This window comes from Anolis carolinensis, unplaced genomic scaffold (genome assembly GCF_035594765.1).
Source record: "Anolis carolinensis isolate JA03-04 unplaced genomic scaffold, rAnoCar3.1.pri scaffold_21, whole genome shotgun sequence".
Taxonomy (NCBI): domain Eukaryota; kingdom Metazoa; phylum Chordata; class Lepidosauria; order Squamata; family Dactyloidae; genus Anolis; species Anolis carolinensis.
In genome coordinates, this window is record NW_026943831.1 from 1,394,087 (window position 1) to 1,407,489 (window position 13,403).

A 13,403-nucleotide genomic window follows, 5' to 3' on the forward strand; every position below is an offset into this window, starting at 1 on the left:
GGAGGCCCTGCAAACAGCGGCTCCCGATCCAGCCTTCGTCCCCGTGGAGAGGCCTCTCCATGCGGGCGAGGGCTGAACCGGGAGGCCCTGCAAACAGCGGCTCCCGATCCAGCCTTCGTCCCCGTGGAGAGGCCTCTCCATGGGGACGAGGGCTGAACCGGGAGGCCCTGCAAACAGCGGCTCCCGATCCAGCCTTCGTCCCCGTGGAGAGGCCTCTCCATGGGGGCGAGGGCTGAACCGGGAGGCCCTGCAAACAGCGGCTCCCGATCCAGCCTTCGTCCCCGTGGAGAGGCCTCTCCATGCGGGCGAGGGCTGAACCGGGAGGCCCTGCAAACAGCGGCTCCCGATCCAGCCTTCGTCCCCGTGGAGAGGCCTCTCCATGCGGGCGAGGGCTGAACCGGGAGGCCCTGCAAACAGCGGCTCCCGATCCAGCCTTCGTCCCCGTGGAGAGGCCTCTCCATGCGGGCGAGGGCTGAACCGGGAGGCCCTGCAAACAGCGGCTCCCGATCCAGCCTTCGTCCCCGTGGAGAGGCCTCTCCATGCGGGCGAGGGCTGAACCGGGAGGCCCTGCAAACAGCGGCTCCCGATCCAGCCTTCGTCCCCGTGGAGAGGCCTCTCCATGCGGGCGAGGGCTGAACCGGGAGGCCCTGCAAACAGCGGCTCCCGATCCAGCCTTCGTCCCCGTGGAGAGGCCTCTCCATGCGGGCGAGGGCTGAACCGGGAGGCCCTGCAAACAGCGGCTCCCGATCCAGCCTTCGTCCCCGTGGAGAGGCCTCTCCATGCGGGCGAGGGCTGAACCGGGAGGCCCTGCAAACAGCGGCTCCCGATCCAGCCTTCGTCCCCGTGGAGAGGCCTCTCCATGGGGACGAGGGCTGAACCGGGAGGCCCTGCAAACAGCGGCTCCCGATCCAGCCTTCGTCCCCGTGGAGAGGCCTCTCCATGCGGGCGAGGGCTGAACCGGGAGGCCCTGCAAACAGCGGCTCCCGATCCAGCCTTCGTCCCCGTGGAGAGGCCTCTCCATGCGGGCGAGGGCTGAACCGGGAGGCCCTGCAAACAGCGGCTCCCGATCCAGCCTTCGTCCCCGTGGAGAGGCCTCTCCATGCGGGCGAGGGCTGAACCGGGAGGCCCTGCAAACAGCGGCTCCCGATCCAGCCTTCGTCCCCATGGAGAGGCCTCTCCATGCGGGCGAGGGCTGAACCGGGAGGCCCTGCAAACAGCGGCTCCCGATCCAGCCTTCGTCCCCGTGGAGAGGCCTCTCCATGCGGGCGAGGGCTGAACCGGGAGGCCCTGCAAACAGCGGCTCCCGATCCAGCCTTCGTCCCCGTGGAGAGGCCTCTCCATGCGGGCGAGGGCTGAACCGGGAGGCCCTGCAAACAGCGGCTCCCGATCCAGCCTTCGTCCCCGTGGAGAGGCCTCTCCATGGGGACGAGGGCTGAACCGGGAGGCCCTGCAAACAGCGGCTCCCGATCCAGCCTTCGTCCCCGTGGAGAGGCCTCTCCATGCGGGCGAGGGCTGAACCGGGAGGCCCTGCAAACAGCGGCTCCCGATCCAGCCTTCGTCCCCGTGGAGAGGCCTCTCCATGCGGGCGAGGGCTGAACCGGGAGGCCCTGCAAACAGCGGCTCCCGATCCAGCCTTCGTCCCCATGGAGAGGCCTCTCCATGCGGGCGAGGGCTGAACCGGGAGGCCCTGCAAACAGCGGCTCCCGATCCAGCCTTCGTCCCCGTGGAGAGGCCTCTCCATGCGGGCGAGGGCTGAACCGGGAGGCCCTGCAAACAGCGGCTCCCGATCCAGCCTTCGTCCCCGTGGAGAGGCCTCTCCATGCGGGCGAGGGCTGAACCGGGAGGCCCTGCAAACAGCGGCTCCCGATCCAGCCTTCGCCCCGTGGAGAGGCCTCTCCATGGGGACGAGGACTGAACCGGGAGGCGTTTGCAGCCTTCGTCCCGCCTGGTAATCCGAGTTATCCGGTTGACCGAGTTGCGGTCCGCCGGTTTAACTCGGAGTACCGAGGTTCTACTGTATTTACAATTTTATTAGCTTGGATTTTATGTGCGTTGTGGTTTTTTATCCTTATGTCACTGTGTATATACAGTAGACATCCATCTGTATTTTATAATGTGTTTATGAATGTTGAAGTAAGCTAATAATTTTTAATCTGATTTATAATGTACTGTAGTTTTTATATGTGTGTTTTATTGCAAGCCGACCTGAGTCCCCTGTTGGGTGAGAAGGGTGGGATATAAATGTTGTAATAAATAAATAAATAAATATATAAATAGCAATTTGACATAAATGGGCGGGCTGAATGTCAGATAACCGGAAGTGATGGATAATAGGGAGGCAAGCCGGTTTAGGGGTGCTCCGTGCGTGATGGTGCCTCGCGAAGCCCACGGGGAGCCCCCAAAGGGCCGTCAGGCCAGCAACCCAACCTTCAAGTCACAAGCCTTTAACCCACTCACACCAGAAGTGACTTGCAGCTTCTCAAGTCGCTCCTGACACGGAAAAAACCCCATGAGTTACAGGAGTTGTGGGGACTGGGATGTCTAGTTCACCTGCAGTCTAAGAGCACTCTGAACCCCACCAACGGTGGACCTGGAGCTAACCTGGCACTCAGACCCAACGCTGCCAACTTGGGGTGATTGACCTTGGCACCAGAGAGTTATAGTTCACCCGTATTCAGAGAACACTGAACCCAGCAGGTGACGGATCTCGGCGAAACATGGCACACAGACCCAACAAGGCCAACTGTGAATACTGGCAGGCTCTGCGGGTGACAGCTTTCTGGGAACTGTAGTTAGAATCATAGAAGAGTAGAGTTGGAAGAGACCTCATGGGCCATCCAGTCCAACCCCATTCTGCCAAGAAAGAAAATCTTATTCAAAGCACCCCCGACAGATGGCCATCCAGCCTCTGCTTCAAAGCCTCCAAAGAAGGAGCCTCCACCACAGTCCGAAGCAGAGAGTTCCACTGCCGAACAGCCCTTCTCACCGTGAGGAAGTTCTTCCTGATGTTCAGGTGGAACCTCCTTCCTTTCCTGTAGTTTGAAGCCATTGTTCTGTGTCCTAGTCTGCAGGGCAGCAGAAAGGAAGCTCCCTCCCTCCTCCCTAGGACTTTCCTTCACGTATTTGTACATGGCCCTCATCCTGTCTCCTCAGCCTTCTCTTCTGCAGGCTAAACATGCCCAGCTCTTTAAGCCACTCCTCATAGGATTTGTTCTCCAGACCCTTGATCATTTTAGTTCACCCACATCCTTATGCATTTTCTAGTGGGAGCATTCATAAAAAGCAAAAGCAAAGACTGAGTTTTATCTAAGGCACAGCGTAACAGATGACCAAACTGATATTACCTCACACCCAAAAACAAACAAGGCCCTTTTCAAATGACCCGGGAACTGCCGGTCACCCAAGTATTTTGTAAAATAAAGCATGCAACTAAAACTCCCAACTCCCTCCCAGCAAAGGAAGAAGAGGAAGAGGGATATATTCCCCCCTTTACCTCTTCCTTCTTCCTCTCCTTTATTTTGTGTTATTTATTATTACTATAACCAATATGTATTTATGTTATAATCATATTATTTTATTATACTATTTATTTTATTGTATGACACAGCAAACAAGATAGCCATGCTGGATTTCGTATCACACTTGGGAAGTGTTCGACTTGTGATACTATTTATTATTATTGTTGTTGTTGTTGTTTTATTATCTTCTATTATTATCATCACTACTTTATGTATTTTTATTATTAATATAGTATATTATTTTGATGTACTTACCTGGCCTTTCTCGGCCCCGGAGGGGACTCAAGGCGGCTTACAAATCCGGCAAGAATTTAATGCCACACAGGTAAACAATAAAACACATCTCATCCAAATATAAACAATCCAAACATATAAGCAATTAAAACACATATCAATCAAACAGATTAAAACCATATAAAATGCTGAGTCATGCTCTCAGTATAAAATATATAATATATTGTATATACAGTAGAGTCTTACTTATCCAACACTCGCTTATCCAATGTTCTGGATTATCCAACACATTTTTGTAGTTGATTTTTCAATAAATCGTGATATTTTGGAATATAAGTACTGTAAATAAATAAATAAATTTTGGTGCTAGATTCGTAAATACAGTAATTACTACATAGCATTATTTCGTATTGAACTACTTTTTCTGTCAAATTTGTTGTAAAACATGATGTTTGGGTGCTTAATTTGTAAAATCACAACCTAATTTGATGTTTAATAGGCTTTTCCTTAATCCCTCCTTATTATCCAACATATTTGCTTATCCAACATTCTGCCGGCCCGTTTATACTGGTTAAGTGAGACTCTACTGCAGGGGTCCTCAAACTTTTAAAGCAGAGGGCCGGCCCACAATTCTTCAGACTGTTGAGGGGCCGAATTATCATTTGAAGAAAAAAACGAACAAATTCCTGTGCTCACTGCACATGTGTTATTTGTAGTGTAAAACAACAACAACAGTGAAAAAACAATACAATATTTAAAAATGAAAACAATTGTAACCAACATAAACCTATCAGGATTTCAATGGGAAGTGTGAGCCTGCTTCTGGCCAATGAGATAGTCAAGTGAATTTGGATTGTTGTTGTTGTGTGCCTTCAAGTCATTTCAGACTTTGGGCGAGTCTAAGTCTAAAATTATTTATTCATTTACTACATTTATTTATTACATTTATATCCCACCCTTCTCACCCCGAAGGGGACTCAGAGCAGCTGTATGTACATACAATATATTATATTATTAGCATAGCACAATGTTAGCATTATATATTACTATATTGAACTATACCACTATACTGTAATATTATATGTAATATATAACATATAATTAATATTATTATATGGTATTAGTATTAGTATTATATTGTATAGATAAAGGTAAAGGTTTCCCCTGAATAAAGTCCAGTCATGTCTGACTCTGGGGGTTGGTGCTCATCTCCATTTCTAAGCCGAAGAGCTGGCGTTGTCCATAGACACCTCCAAGGTCATGTTGCCGGCATGACTGCATGGAGCGCCGTTACCTTCATGTCGGAGCGGTACCTACTGATCTATTCACATTTGCATGTTTTCGAACTGCTAGGTTGGCAGAAGCTGGAGCTAACAGCGGATGCTCACTCCGCTCCCAGGATTTGAACCTGGGACCTTTCAGTCTGCAAGTTCAGCAGCTCAGTGCTTTAACACACTTCGCCACTGGGGCTCCTATTATATTGTATAACATTATAATATTATTATCAATATTATATGTATATACAATATATTATATTATTTAAAATGATATTAAAATATTATATTATAAAACTGAGGGCGGGGGCCAGGTAAATGACCTTGGAGGGCCGCATCCGGCCCCCGGGCCTTAGTTTGGGGACACCTAATCTACTGTATAAACAATCCAAACATATAAGCAATTAAAACACATATCAATCAAACAGATTAAAACCATATAAAATGCTGAGTCATGCTCTCAGTATTAAATATATAATATACTAGCTGTGCCCGGCCACGCGTTGCTGTGGCGAAGTCTGGTGGTATGGGAAATAAAGTATTGAGGAATTGGTGGTAGTTAAGGTCAAGGGTAAAGGTTTTCCCCAGACATTAAGTCCAGTTGTGACCGACTCTGGGGGTTGGTGCTCATCTCCATTTCTAAGCCGAAGAGCCGGCGTTGTCCGTAGACTCCTCCAAGGTCATGTGGGATGACTACATGGAGCGGCGTTACCTTCCCGCCGGAGCAGTACCTATTGATGCACTCACATTTGCATGTTTTTGAACTTCTGGGTTGGCAGAAGCTGGGGCTAACAGTGGGGGCTCTCTCCGCTCCCCCAATTCAAACCTGTGGCCTTTCGGTCCAGAAGTTCAGCAGCTCAGCGCTTTAACACGCTGCGCCATCAGGGGATATTATTTCCTAAAGGTTGTGAATATACAATATTTCTGATTGGTTTTTTTTGTTTGTTGGAGGCAAGTATGAATGCTGCAATTAGGAAAAATGATTAGGATGTAATGGCCTTGCAGCTTTAAAGCCTGGCTGTTTCCTCCCTGAGTGAATTTTTTGTTGGGAGGTGGTAGCTGGCCCTGATTGTTTCCTGTCTGGAATTCCCTTGTTTTCAGAGTGGTGTTGTTTGCGATATTTTATGTGCTTCTACTGTCTGTGGCCCTGAGAAAACAGGATTTGCCAGACTTTGATGATAGGAATACCTTGTTGGGAGGTGTTAGCTGGCCCTGATTGTTTCCTGTGTGGAATTCCCGTTTATTTACTGTCCTGGTTTTAGAGATTATATTGTTCTGCATTATTCTATCCCAGTAATTATTTCATATTAAAGAAGAATCTCACTTATCCAACATTCGCTTATACAATGTTCTGGATTATCCAACGCAGTCTGCCTTTTCATAATCAATGTTTTTGTAGTCAGTGTTTTAAATTCATTGTGATATTTTAGTGGTAAATTTGTAAATACAGTACAGTAGAGTCTCACTTATCCAACATAAACGGGCCGGCAGAACATTGGATAAGCGAATATGTTGGATAATGAGGAATTAAGGATAACCCTATTAAACATCAAATTAAGTTATGATTTTACAAATTAAACACCAAAACATCATGTTAGACAACAAATTTGGCAGAAAAAGTAGTTCAGTACACAGTAATGCTATATAGTAATTACTGTATTTATGAATTTAGCACCAAAATATCACGATATATTGAAAGTATTGACTACAAAAATGCGTTGGATAATCCAGAACGTTGGATAAGCGAGTGTTGGAAAAGTGAGACTCTACTGTAAATACTACATAGCATTACTGCGCATGGAACTACTTTTTCTGTCAAATTTGTTGTATAATATGATGTTTTGCTGCTTAATTTGTATAACGATTACCTAATTTGATGTTTAATTGGCTTTTCCTGAATCCCTTCTTATTATCCAACATATTCACTTATCCTGCCGGCCTGTTTACGTTGGATAAGTGAGACTCTACTGTATATTTCTAATCTTATATTATCTGCTCAGAACTGGATTATATGAGGCCCCTTCTTCACAGCTGTATAAAATGCACACTGAAGTGGATTATATAGTAGTGCGGAGTCAAGATAATCCAGTGCAAAGCAGATAATATAAGATTATAAATGGGTTATATAGCTGTGTGGAAGGGCCTTGAGTCTACACTGCCATATAATCCAGTGCAAATTAGATAATCTGTGGAAGAAGTCTAAGTGAGGCCTAAACCTGCCTGTCCCTTAACTGAAACCTGGCTGTCCCTTGGTTGCTAGGCAACCAAGTGGGCAGAGATTAGCCCTCTAAACTGGCAGCAATTGGATAAAAAAATTATTGCTCTCCCTCTAATTAGGACTTTATTTTTCTTTTCTTTTTGTTGTATCAACCTTGAGGCGTGGATGATGGGTTGTGTTGTCAAATTTTGAGGTTGGGGGGCCTGTACTTTTGTTGTTTTGTGAATTGCCGTGATGCCATCACTCTTTTATATATATAGATTGGATATACTTATTGGATATATATATATAAGTATATCCAATATATACTTATTGTATATATTGGATATACTTATACTAATAATAATACAATATAACAATATTAATTATATGTTATATATTAAATGTAATATTAATAATACTATTACCATATTATATAGTACAATCATAACTATCTTCTTAATTACAATTATACTCCTTGACCTTTTGTATTGGTCGCACTTCTCCTGATTACCTGATATTAATTCAGGGCTCCTCCCAACCCAATGTGACCTTAATTGAATCTGTTGCACTTTATCTACAGTTGAGTCTCACTTATCCAAGCTAAACGGGCCGGCAGAAGCTTGGATAAGCGAATATCTTGGATAATAAGATTAAGGAAAAGTCTATTAAACATCAAATTAGGTTATGATTTGACAAATTAAGCACCAAAACATCATGTTATACAACAAATTTGTCAGAAAAAGCAGTTCAATATGCAGTAATGTTATGTTGTAATGACTGTATTTACAAATTTAGCACCAAAATATCACAATATATTGAAAACATTGACTACAAAAATGGCTTGGATAATCCAGAAACTTGGATAAGCGAGGCTTGGATTAGTGAGACTCTACTGTATTTCTGAATTTGCAACTCGTAATGTGCACTTTGCATATCCACTTTTGCAACCTCATTGTTTTAATTCAATGTCTGTGCTTCTGTTTTTTTTTCCCTTTGGTTATTGTGTATATATTATTACTGGTTTTTTTTTTACTGTATTTTGATGTTTCGTATTTTGTTATTGTTTTGTATCTGATTTTGCTGTAAGCCGCCCCGAGTCCCCTTCGGGGGAGATGGAGGCGGGATATAAATAAACTTATTATTATTATTATTACAATACAGTAATTTAATGCTTATATTGTGCTATGCTAATAATATTAACATACTATGATATAGTACAATACAGTAATTTAATGCTTATATTGAGCTATGCTAATAATATTACCATATAATGATATAGTGCAATACAGTAATTTAATGCTTATATTGTGCTATGCTAATATTACCATATAATGACATAGTACAATACAGTAATTTAATGCTTATATTGTGCTATGCTAATAATATTACCATATAATGATATAGACAATATAGTAATTTAATGCTTATATGCTGCTATGCTAATAATATTACCATACTATGATATAGTACAATATAGTAATTTAATGCTTATATTGTGCTAGGCTAATAATATATTGTATGTACATTTGATTTGTAAGCCGCTCTGAGTCCCCTCCGGGGTGAGAAAGGCGGGATATAAATGTAGTAAATACATAAATAAATTCAATGCCGGATCCCAGTATTTAAAAAACTCTGAAATCAGGACAGGAAATAAAAACAACACTCTGAAAACAGGGGAATCCCAGGCAGGAAACCACCAGGGCCAGCTAACCGCTCCCGCCCAAGGATTCCCCCAGGCAGGAAGCAGCCCGACCTTGAATCTGCAAGGCTATTCAATGCTAATCAAGGTGGCCAACTGCGCTCTACACGCTTCCCTCGAACAGACACGGGTTCGTCCTTCCTCCCGCCCCGGACATCCTTCCACGGGGATAAAAATCAGCCCCACCGGCCTCGTTCCTAAGAGACCTCACCGCCTCTGCGGAGGCCTGCCACAGAGGTGGGCGAAACGTCAGGAGAGAATGCTTCCACTCCCAGCATCCCCGGCCTCGGGCCCCTTTCCTTCTCGCTGATGCGGCTGAGGGGGGAAAGGAAGGGGCCCGAGGGTGGCCGGGAAGGCTGGGAGTTGTAGTCCAAAGGAAGGCCCGAGGGAAGGCCCGAGGCCGCCTCACCTGCCGCCTCCCGCTCTCCTCAGCTCTCCGCCGCCCTCGAGGAACTGCCCGGAAGTGGCGCCGCCCCTCTAGGAAGCGGAGGCCTCCCGCTCTCGCTGGACTTCCGCCCGGCCCCAAGATGGCGCCCGAAGGCGGGGGGCGGGGCTTCTGCCCTTTCTCCTCCCAGGAATCAGAAGAAGAGAATGATGTCATAGGAATCAATACGGAAATAGAACCATGAATGGGAAAATAATAGAATAATAAAACAAAGAACGGAAGAATGGAATAGAATGATATAAAATATATTCATACAATAATAGAATATGACAATAATATAATCCTAGGATAATAGAATAGAATAATAATGGAATACAGGAAGGTAATGTGAAAAGAATAGAATATAATAATGTAATATAATAATATAAAATATATTAATAGAATAATAGAGAAATAGAATATAATAATATAATAGAATATAATAATATAATGATATAATAATATAAAATATATTAATAGAAAAATAGAAAAATAGAATATAATAATAATCTAATACTATGAACATGGAATATAATAGAATAATAATAGAATATAATAATAGAATATAATAATATAAAATATATTAATAGAATAATATAAAAATAGAATATAATAATGTAATATAATAATATAAAATATATTAATAGAATAATAGAAAAATAGAATATAATAATCGAATACTATGAAAGTGGAATATAATAGAATAATAATTTAATATAATAATGTAATATAATAATATAAAATATATTAATAGCATAATAATAGAATAGAATAATATAATTATAATAATATAATAATAGAATGATAGAATAAATATAATATGATATAATAATAGGAAAATAGAATAAACATATATATTATTAGTAGTATCATATTGTATTACATTATAATACTATTATCAATATTATACGTTTTATTTATTTCGTGTCAAAAGTACTGCATAACAAATACATTTTAAAAATTACTAGTATAATATTGTATTACATTATAATATTATTATCAATATTATAAGTTTTATTTATTTCGTGTCAAAAGAACTGCATAACAAATAATTTTAAAAATTAGTAGTATAATATTGTATTACATTATAATATGATTATCAATATTATAAGTTTTATTTATTTCGTGTCAAAAGCACTGCATAACAAATACATTTTAAAAATGATGGGGAAAAAAGGGAAATCACAAGCAACTAAATAGTTCTAGACCAGAAACGGGCAACAGCGGCCGCATTGTCCGTAGCTTTAAGCAACTCCTCCTCCGTGCATGAGGCAGGGCATTGTGGGCAAGCCTTCATATGCGGAGTTGTGTGACTGTGGATTCCTCCAGGTAGTGCCACCTTGCCAATTTGTCTTTAGATTTGCCCACTCCGCTTCTGAGTCTGTTCAGGGACTTCCAAGTGGCCCATTCCTGGTTTGCCCTGGAGGAAGGAAGACCCTCGTGGGGGGCCATCCAGTTGGGATTGCCTGGTTTGGCTGCCCAGAGGGACACCCTTGTTGCTGCTGGAGGAACATCAAGAGGAGGGAGTGGTGGTTCTCATGAAGCCCTTCCTTGATTTGAGTCTACTGATTAATAACGGGGGCAAGTTACAGGGAGAGATCCACTCCCTCAAGGTGCAGACCATCACCTATAAAGCCCTAAACGGTTTGGGACCCACCTACCCCCGTGACCGTCTCTCCCTCCATAAACCTGCCCGATCATTACGATCCTCCGGGGAGGCCCTTTTATCACCACTGTCTTTATCCCAGGCCCGCCTTGTGGGTACAAGGGAGAGGGCCTTCTCTGCTGTGGCCCCCCGACTATGGAACTCACTGCCTACTGAAATCAGGCAAGCTCCCACTTTGTTAGCTTTTAGGAAAGACCTGAAAACATGGCTCTTCCGCTATGCTTTCGGTGAGTAATTTCTGTTATATATTTCTGTGTTACTCCCCCCCGAACATCTATCCTCTAAACTGCCCCACTCTCATATGTCCCTGTCCACATTGGAGTACCCCTCTGTCCCTCTCACTCCGGGTTTTGTCTTTGTGTTCCTGCGGCCTGCTCTTGTTTTACTGTTTCTTGATTCCTTGATGTGATGTTTATTATTATCTATCGTATTACTTTTAATTGTGCTATGATATGCTGTTTTTATATTTTATTATATTGTATTGCTCTGGGCATGGCCCCACATTAGCCGCCCCGAGTCCCCACTGGGGAGATGGTGGCGGGGTATAAATAAAGTTTTATTATTATTATTATTATTACTGGGAGGAGGGTGATAGTCATGCAGAGGGTGGCTTTCACAATGTTCGACTGTTGTGGAATTTCGTTTGGACGCGGGTGAAGAAAGCAGACTGACAGCAGAAGTTGTCTTCAAGATAGTTTACTTTTGGCCAAGAGCAGGTGACCATGTTAGCTAATGCCCAGAAAACGCAATGCCACCCCTTGCCTGTAGTGGCTTTCCAATTTATACAATTTTACAGAAGCATGCGCAGAAAGCTAACTGACAATGGAATTTGCTGACTATTACAATCCTTTTGGACATGCGTAGTTGCCTTGTAACTTATATAACTCATTACTCATCACATCAGGTGAAGTGTCCATAGCTTGCTCCACGTATGCACTATCCTCGGGTGACATGTTCATAGTTCATCCTACGTTTACATCATCCGGGCAGCCAAATCATTACTGCAGTTTGCATGACCTTATATTGCGAGCAAAGAGCAAATGTCAGGAAGAACATGTCCTGTCAACACTTTCATGGAAAAACAAGATTTTTGAGTAAGGGTCATCTAGGTAAGGGATTTTTAGGGTCTTTAAATAAAATATTCAAGAGCTGCTACATTACGACCTTATTTCTCTCACCGTTAGCAGCAACTTCCCGTCGCACGTCAGGAGGGGCAATGCCAGCTAACTTGTAGAGTTTATCAACAGGTGTAGGTTTAAGGCATCCCGTGATGATTCTGCATGTTTCATTCAGTGCTATGTCCACCTGCTTTGCATGGGCAGACTTGTGCCAGACAGGACAGGCGTACTCAGCCAGGAGAGATGGCAGGACGTGTTAGCTTGAAGAACAAAGGAAGAAGAGAGAACCAAAATGGTTCCAACCTCATGGTCCAGTTTATTGGGGCCATAAAAGACATTCTGACCAATGGGAAGTTAGTGTCCCTGGAGATTCACATTTGTACTAACTTCAAAGTCAGGGATGTGACGTAAACAGGATGGAGTGAAACACAGTAAAGCCTGTCTAGGCATGCTTTGGAAACGGGGAAAGGATTCCCTCAATGTAACTCTATCATCTATCTGACTACATCTAGACTTGAGTCCTCCAGGGTGATTCCCAACAATACGATCATACGATCCGCTTTGAGTCCCCCTCGGGGGAGAGGAAGGCGGGATATAAATATTGCAAATAAATAAATACTGAGCCACAGTGAAGCATGGCCAGGTGTAGCCCGTAATAATACAACATGTGTTTGTCTCAGGGTTGGGGGCCGGGACAGAACAGGGGCTTTGTTGGTGTGCCGCCCACCCCCTGCCCATCCATCTCCCCACCTGAGCCGGCCCGGGGGGGGGTGGTCTCGGGCCCGGTGTTGGGGTCCAATGGCCAGTTGAGACTGAGGACTTCACGGCCGCCATGACAAACGTGGGTCTGTCCCAAAGGGTCCCTGGCCCCACCTATGCCGCTGTTTGTTTGCCAGAAGGTCGTGGGGGACTTTGTCGAAGGCCTTACTGAAATCCAGGTAGGCTACATCCACAGCATTCCCTGTATCGACCCAACTCGTAACTCTATCGAAAAAAGAGATCAGATTAGTCTGGCATGACTTGTTTTTGGTAAATCCGTGTTGACTATTAGCAATGACCGCATTTGTTTCTAAGTGTTCGCAGACCACTTCCTTAATGATCTTTTCCAGAATCTTGCCTGGTATCGATGTGAGGCTGACCGGACATTGGTAATTGTTTGGGTCGTTCTTTTTTCCCTTCTTGAAGATAGGGACCACATTCGCCCTCCTCCAATCTGCTGGGACTTCTCCTGTTCTCCATGAACTCTCAAAGATGATTGCCAGTGGTTCTG

At 44.1% G+C, this 13,403-nt stretch overlaps 1 protein-coding gene across 3 annotated transcripts in view; it reads right to left on the bottom strand.

Annotated features, from left to right (window-relative positions):
- LOC103281476 (zinc finger protein 84) overlaps nucleotides 1–9,633 on the bottom strand; it is a 60,657-nt gene extending 51,024 nt beyond the window's left edge. The window contains exon 1 of one of the 3 annotated variants that reach the window (XM_062966467.1): nucleotides 9,335–9,633. The gene's annotated coding sequence lies outside the window, so the exon portion shown is untranslated. Of the gene's footprint in view, nucleotides 1–3,998; nucleotides 4,767–9,334 lie in introns of those variants that run through there. The other 2 variants (XM_062966468.1, XM_062966469.1) reach the window with 2 other exon arrangements.
- Between the last annotated feature and the right edge of the window lie 3,770 nt (nucleotides 9,634–13,403).